The 6,000-nt window shown below is 60.8% G+C and overlaps 1 protein-coding gene across 5 annotated transcripts in view; it reads right to left on the bottom strand.

Moving 5' to 3' along the window:
- The window catches only part of LINGO1 (leucine rich repeat and Ig domain containing 1), a 202,079-nt gene extending 199,401 nt beyond the window's left edge, over positions 1-2,678 (bottom strand). For 4 of the 5 annotated variants that reach the window (XM_033440125.2, XM_033440126.2, XM_033440127.2 and 1 more), the window contains exon 1: positions 1,440-2,640. The gene's annotated coding sequence lies outside the window, so the exon portion shown is untranslated. Of the gene's footprint in view, positions 1-1,439 lie in introns of all 5 variants that reach the window. The other variant, XR_007475496.1, reaches the window with a different exon arrangement.
- Between the last annotated feature and the right edge of the window lie 3,322 nt (positions 2,679-6,000).

Here is a 6,000-nt window from a genome sequence, read left to right on the forward strand (position 1 = left end):
CCAGAAAGGGGAGTGGAAGTGGAAGTGAGGTCTAAGCCTGAAAACTGGTCAAATAAGATATTACCATACCCCAGAGACCCAGGTAGATACTGACTGGCCCAACATCACAATCCTTCACCCAGCATCTAGGTTGAGAACAAGACTTCTGACCCCACAGGCTCATACGCTGAGTCCCAGGAAGGAGGGCACATGGACAAGGGCTGCTGGGGAACTCAGCTGCTCCAGCCCGGAATCCCAAGCCAAAAGGAAGGATTGGGAGCAATCAGAGAAGGCTTCCTAGAGGAGGAAGAACCTGCCTGGAAGCAGGGAGGATTTGGTAATGCGGAGGGGCCTGCAGGGGGCCTGAATACTGACCCTTTCTTGGGCCTCTCACTCCTGGGGACACTGGCCTCCCTCCCTCTCGGGGCACCATCCTGGACCACATCTCCCCATCCTAGCTTCTGCAGGGGCAGGGCTGGCATGGCAGGGTGGTGGGGGGTAGCTAGGAAGTTTCCTGAAGTAGTCAGCAGTGGACAGGAATGCGGGAGGAGATGCAAGAAGATGGAGGTGGGGACCGGGGTACAGCACAACCACAATCTCATCACACTGAGTGAGGCACGCAGGATCATGGCTCCAAGCAAAGCAGGGATAGGGGGCGGGGGTGGCACTATGCTGGAGCCCTAGAGGTTCCCCTTCCACTCCCTAGCCTCTTGGGAGCTCCTGCGGGCCAGGGCTGATGGGATGCACTTTGCCGGCAGTTCCCTTCTTCCAGCCGCCTGTCCCACGGAGCAGAAGGAGCAGGGACACACACACACACACACACACACACACGGGAACGTCTCCCAACTCTCCCCACCTCAAACCCGTGTCCTCAGCCTGGCTGCAAAGATGACCTCGCGGCCCTGGGACCTGGAAGCTGTGGCTGTGCCTGACCCTGGAGGGGTCCAGGGGTCCAGCGCCCGGAGCGGCTCTAGAGCGGCGCCGTGGGGCTGGACGGGTGTCCCAGAGAGCCGGCGGCTGCGCTGATGGGGTGGTGGAGATGCACCCATTGGCCCGCCGGGCGGCACAACCCGCGCCCCCGCCCCATTCCTCCCTCTCTCCTCGAGAAAGGAAGGCCGGAGTTCCACCACTAAAGAGCCTCCATCCTCTTCCCCTACACGCAAAGTTGCTCCAAGTCGCCGGGGTTCCCGCGACACGCGAGGGTTAGGCGGGGCCGCCCAGCGGGCGAGAGCGCGGTCACGAACAGGGGTGCCGAGCGCGCCCCCCTGCAGCTCCGCGCGTGCACCCTCCCACAACGGGCGCGCACCCAACACCCCACCCCCAACCCGCGGCCCCTGAGGCTCCCGCCCAATCAGAGGCCGCGCACGCGGCGCTGCCGGCAGGCAGAGACACCCGGGCTCCCTGGCCTGCGCCCCCGCGGCCCCCGCCCCGCCGCGGTTTCTCGGCCCGGCCACACTCACCGTTCCGGGCGCGCAGTCTGCGCGCAGCTCCTCTCCGGGGCCGCATTCCCCGGCTCCGTTTCCCTCCTGTTCCCGCTCCGGCTTGGGTTCCCGCTCCGCAGGGCTCGGCTCTGAGATGGTGGCCGCGGCAACGAGCGAGGCAGGGAGGGCGTGTGCGTGTGTGTGTATGTGTATGTGTGTGTGAGCGCGCGCGGTGTGTGTGCGTGTGCACGGGAGGGCCCCGCGCTCCCCCGCGCGCCCCGCTCCTGCCTCCTGCTCTCCACTCTGCGATGCCAGCAGAATCCCTAACGCGCGCTCCCACCCTCCTGGGCGCTCACACTCGCGCACACACGCGCACACCCGGGCGCGCACACCCCCCCGCCACCGCACACCCGGCTCCGCACTCCCGACTCTCGCCCTCCTGGGGCGCTCACAAAGGCCCCTGGCCCCGGCCTGCCGGAGCCCCCGGAGCGGGGCCTGAGGAGTGGCCCTGCGGTCCTACCGGGCTGGCCCCGCCTTAGGTCCTCCGGTGCTCCCAGAGGGGCCCCCTCGGGCGTCCCTGCTCCTTCACCCTGCCCTGCCGGGCCGCGGCCGTGCTCTAAGCCTGACCCCCGGCCGGGGAGCCCGACTCCGGCTTCCGGCGCTCCCACCCAGAGGCGCTGGCTCCCTCCTCCTCGCCTGCTCCGCCGCCTGCAGCCGCGTGCTCTCCCGCTCCTTTCTTTCCCCCTTTTCTGTCACTGCCTATCCTTTTATCTTCTCTCCTTTCTCCCACCTACAGCCGCCCCGATCCCTGTCCTCAGTCTCTCCGGCTGCCTCTCTATCTTGCCGACGCCCTCTCCCGCGCCTCCTCCCCACCGCCCTGCGCTGCCCTCACATTCTCCGCATTACATGGGGTGCCGCCCGCCACTCGCCGGGCCCGAGGTGCGGACGCACTGTGGGCGGCGAGGGGACCCGCCGAGCCCGGGCCCCACCGCCCCCTCGGCTCTCCGCTTGCTCCTCGCTCCTCGCTGCGGCCTGGCGGGCGGCTACGTCCCGCGCTAGCCTCGGCTGTCGCTGACAGCTCCCATCTCGCCCGGGCTTAAAGGGATAGCGCACCGGGCTCGACCTGCCCCACCTGGGGGCGCCGAGGAGGGCGGCCTCCTGCGCCGGCACAGTCCGGAGCGGTGGCGCAGCCGGGGCGGTGCGGGCGGCGCCCTGTCCGCCGCGGTTGAGCCCAGCCCTCCCGGGCTGGAGGTGAGTCAAGGAGAGGGCGGTCGGGCCTGACCACGCCATCCAGGGGGCGCTCCGTGCTTGTTGGCGGCTAAGCCTAGGGGCAGGCTGGAGGTGTGAGGCAGTGCAGGCTGGGCGCCCAGCACTGCGGGGCGGGGAGAGGAGGGATCAGGGAAGCAGCTGTCCGGATCTGAGCACAGGGTGAGGACACCTGTCATGCTAAGAGGACAGGGCTCACAGGATGGCCTCCCGCTCTTGCTGTGTGACCTTGGGCAAATGCCTGCCTCTCTCTGGCCTCAGTTTACACTTCCTTGGAAGGCCATTGGCTTCCATCGTCTCTGGGGCTCTGATTTGGTGGTAGATCCCTCCAAAAATGAGAGAGCAGGAGGTATGACGGAACTTTGCGGCGGGTGGGGGTGGAAGAGGTCCAGGAAAGCTCCTGGAGGAGTTGACACTGAAGCTAGATATTGAAGGATGAGTAGGAATTGACTGGGCAGAAAGGGCATCCCATGGTAAGAGAAGAGGATATACAAAGACCTGGAAGCGGGAAACAGGGAAAATGCGTGTATTTGTGGGGAGGAGAAGCTGTAAGAGCCTTGAATTGAGGAGTTTCAACTTTGTTCTGGGGCAGCAGTGGGGATGCCACTTAGTTAATCTAGGCAGAGGCCTCCCCATCCTCCAGCCATCACAGAGGCATTGCTAAGGGCTCCCCAAATCCAGGAGCTTTTGAAAGAGGGCTCCTCTCCTCTCCTGTCTTCTCTCCTCTCCTCTCCTCTTCTCTCCTCTTCACTCCACGCAGTCCCAACTTCCCCCAATATCTCCAGCCAGGCGCAGCACAGCCTCCCCCTGCTGACCGGAGCTGGAAGTGGGAGAAGCCCAGGCCTCGCTGTAGTGGTGCTGTGAGTCCCAGAAGGGTCAGACTTTAGCACCCACCAACCAAGGTGCCCTGAAAAGACCCAAGCCTTTGTTGTCAGGCCATACCCAGTGCCAGTTCCAGCTTCACTGTCCTCTTCTGTACAATGGGAATCAAAATACTCAGCCACAAAGGAGGTTGGCAAAGAATTCATGAGAATTCACACACAAGAGTGACCCAGCATGCAGGAGGTATTCAGCAAATGTTCTTTTCCTTCTGCACACCTGGCCTTGGCTCTGGGGACCATCCCAAAGGCCCTTACTCTCTCCCTTTTCCCTTCTTCCCTGGCCATTTTCCTCCTGCCTTCCTACCAGACTTCCTGGGGGCCTCAAGGGAAATGAGCTCGCGGCTGTTGCCTGCTCTGTTTCAAAGCACCTCCTGAGGAGTCTTCCCAGGGCTTCCAGGTGGACCCTAGGGAAGCCAAACAGAGACAAACAGCCTTTCCCCAGAGTCCCTGACATCCAAGCAAAGCAGCAGTCTACAACCCCATCCATTTCTCCCACTCTCCTGTTCTGGGAGCCACACAGCCTTTGTGTTTGTGCTTGGGAATTTATGCCCCCAGTTTTGCTGTGCAACCTCAGATAGGCAGCACACCCTCTCTGAGCCTCAGCTTCTTCCCTAAGTATGGAGACATGCTGGTGTGCCACACAGGGGCAATGAACATAAATCTAAGTCATTTATTTTCCCTCAGCAGGCCCAGGCCATGTCCCTCTATCCAGGAACTCTGCACAGAGGCAGGCAGGTACAGAAGATTCTTTGGGACCCCCTTATGTCCTGCCGTTGTGCTAGTGACCAGGAACCAGAGTTACCACCTCTGCCTCCCAGCAGGCTTTACAGAGAGGCAAGGTATAAATATGAACAGACCCGCTTGGAGGAATCACTCTCCACTGCCAGAACAGCAGAGGCCAGGGGCCAGCCCGCTGTGGGCAGCTCCAGGAAGGAGCTCCTTCACGAGAAGCTGGGAACTAGCTGCTTCCTGCCACAAGGGCTGAGTCAGTGCCTCTGCTGATGTCTGCTCAGGGCTCCTCTGCTGTTTTCAGCCAGGTCTGCAGGCCAGTGGGGGAGACCTTGGCAATGTCCCAGACCCAGTCACTAAGCCAAGTCCAGCCGGGGGCTAAGTGGCCCACGTGGAGTCCCAGGAGGCAGTGGGCATTTCCTGCCTGCCTTCTCAGCCAATCCCTGGCTTCCTGGATCAGGCTGAAAAATAAATAGGGTCACTAAGGCGTTCAGAGAAATAGCCCATCCAGGCAGGCTGTCTCTGTGCTGTCTCTCATCCCATCTCCCCACCTCCAAGTCTTCTCCCACCTGTTCTACGGCCTCTTGGCTTCCACACACCCATCCACCTCTCAAGTCCTTGCATCCCTAAACAGCTTTCCTCAAGTACCCCCGCCCACCCCCATCTCCCTCCTCCTCTTTACTCTTAACCTACTATGTGTCAGGAGTTTTCATACATCGGTTCATCTTTACACTAATCCTGGTGTTATCATTCTCATTTCAGAGAAGAGAAAACCAAAGTTTAGTGTGCGGTTCCAGGATTTGAAGTGAGAGCCACTGTTCTTCATTCTTTCCATGAACATTTGTTGAGGGACTGCTCCAGGCCAGCCTCTGTGCCAGGTGTGGCAAATACGCATCAGAGGACTTAGAGTCTGGAGAAAGAAACAGACAGAGCTCAAACAGACAGAACTCTTTACATAGCAAAGAAATGTAAAATTACAACTAGGACAAGTGCCATGAAGATCTATGGGGCTGTTAGGTTGAGGCCCAGGCTGGTCTTGGGAGTCAGGAAAGGCATCCTGCAGGATGTGACATTTGACCTAGCACCAGAAGGTTGGGTAGACATTAACTTAGAGAAGTAATGAGCTCCAGAGAGAGGGACTAGCACGTGCAAAGGCCCTGTGGTGAGAGGAAGGAGAGAAAGCCCATGTGGCCAGAGCATAAGGAGAGGGAATTGGAGATGGGGCTTCATGGGGCCAGGACAACAGGTTCTGGTGGGCCCTGCAAGGAGTTGAAGGTTTAGCCTGATGGCTCTGGGCTGGCCCTGGAAGTTTGAAGCAGAGGACAGTGTCCCACTGTTCCTCCAGCTGCTTCCCAGACCACCACCCAGCACCTTTGTACCCAGGGACCACTTCTACCGCCTTCTTCTGACACCCCGGCCCTAGCACAAGGTGGGGCATGCTGGAGGCTCTTGGTAGCTGAGCTGGCAGCATGGTGGGGGGAGCAGGAGACCTTGGTTCACCTTCACTGAGACTCCAACTGTGTGACTCTCAGCAGCCCCCGCCCCTCTCCGTCCCTCATTTAACTGTAAGGCAGAGATTAAGACTGATTCCCTCTGCCATCTCTGGTTGATCTCGGGCTATAGCCCATAGCAAGGGAATGGAGAAGACACAACCGTCAAAATGACCCCACCTGAGCCAGATTCCAGGGCCTAGAGCCCAGCAGTGGGGACGGGGGTGGGGGCTG

The sequence above is a fragment of the Orcinus orca genome, chromosome 2 (assembly GCF_937001465.1).
Source record: "Orcinus orca chromosome 2, mOrcOrc1.1, whole genome shotgun sequence".
Taxonomy (NCBI): Eukaryota; Metazoa; Chordata; class Mammalia; order Artiodactyla; family Delphinidae; genus Orcinus; species Orcinus orca.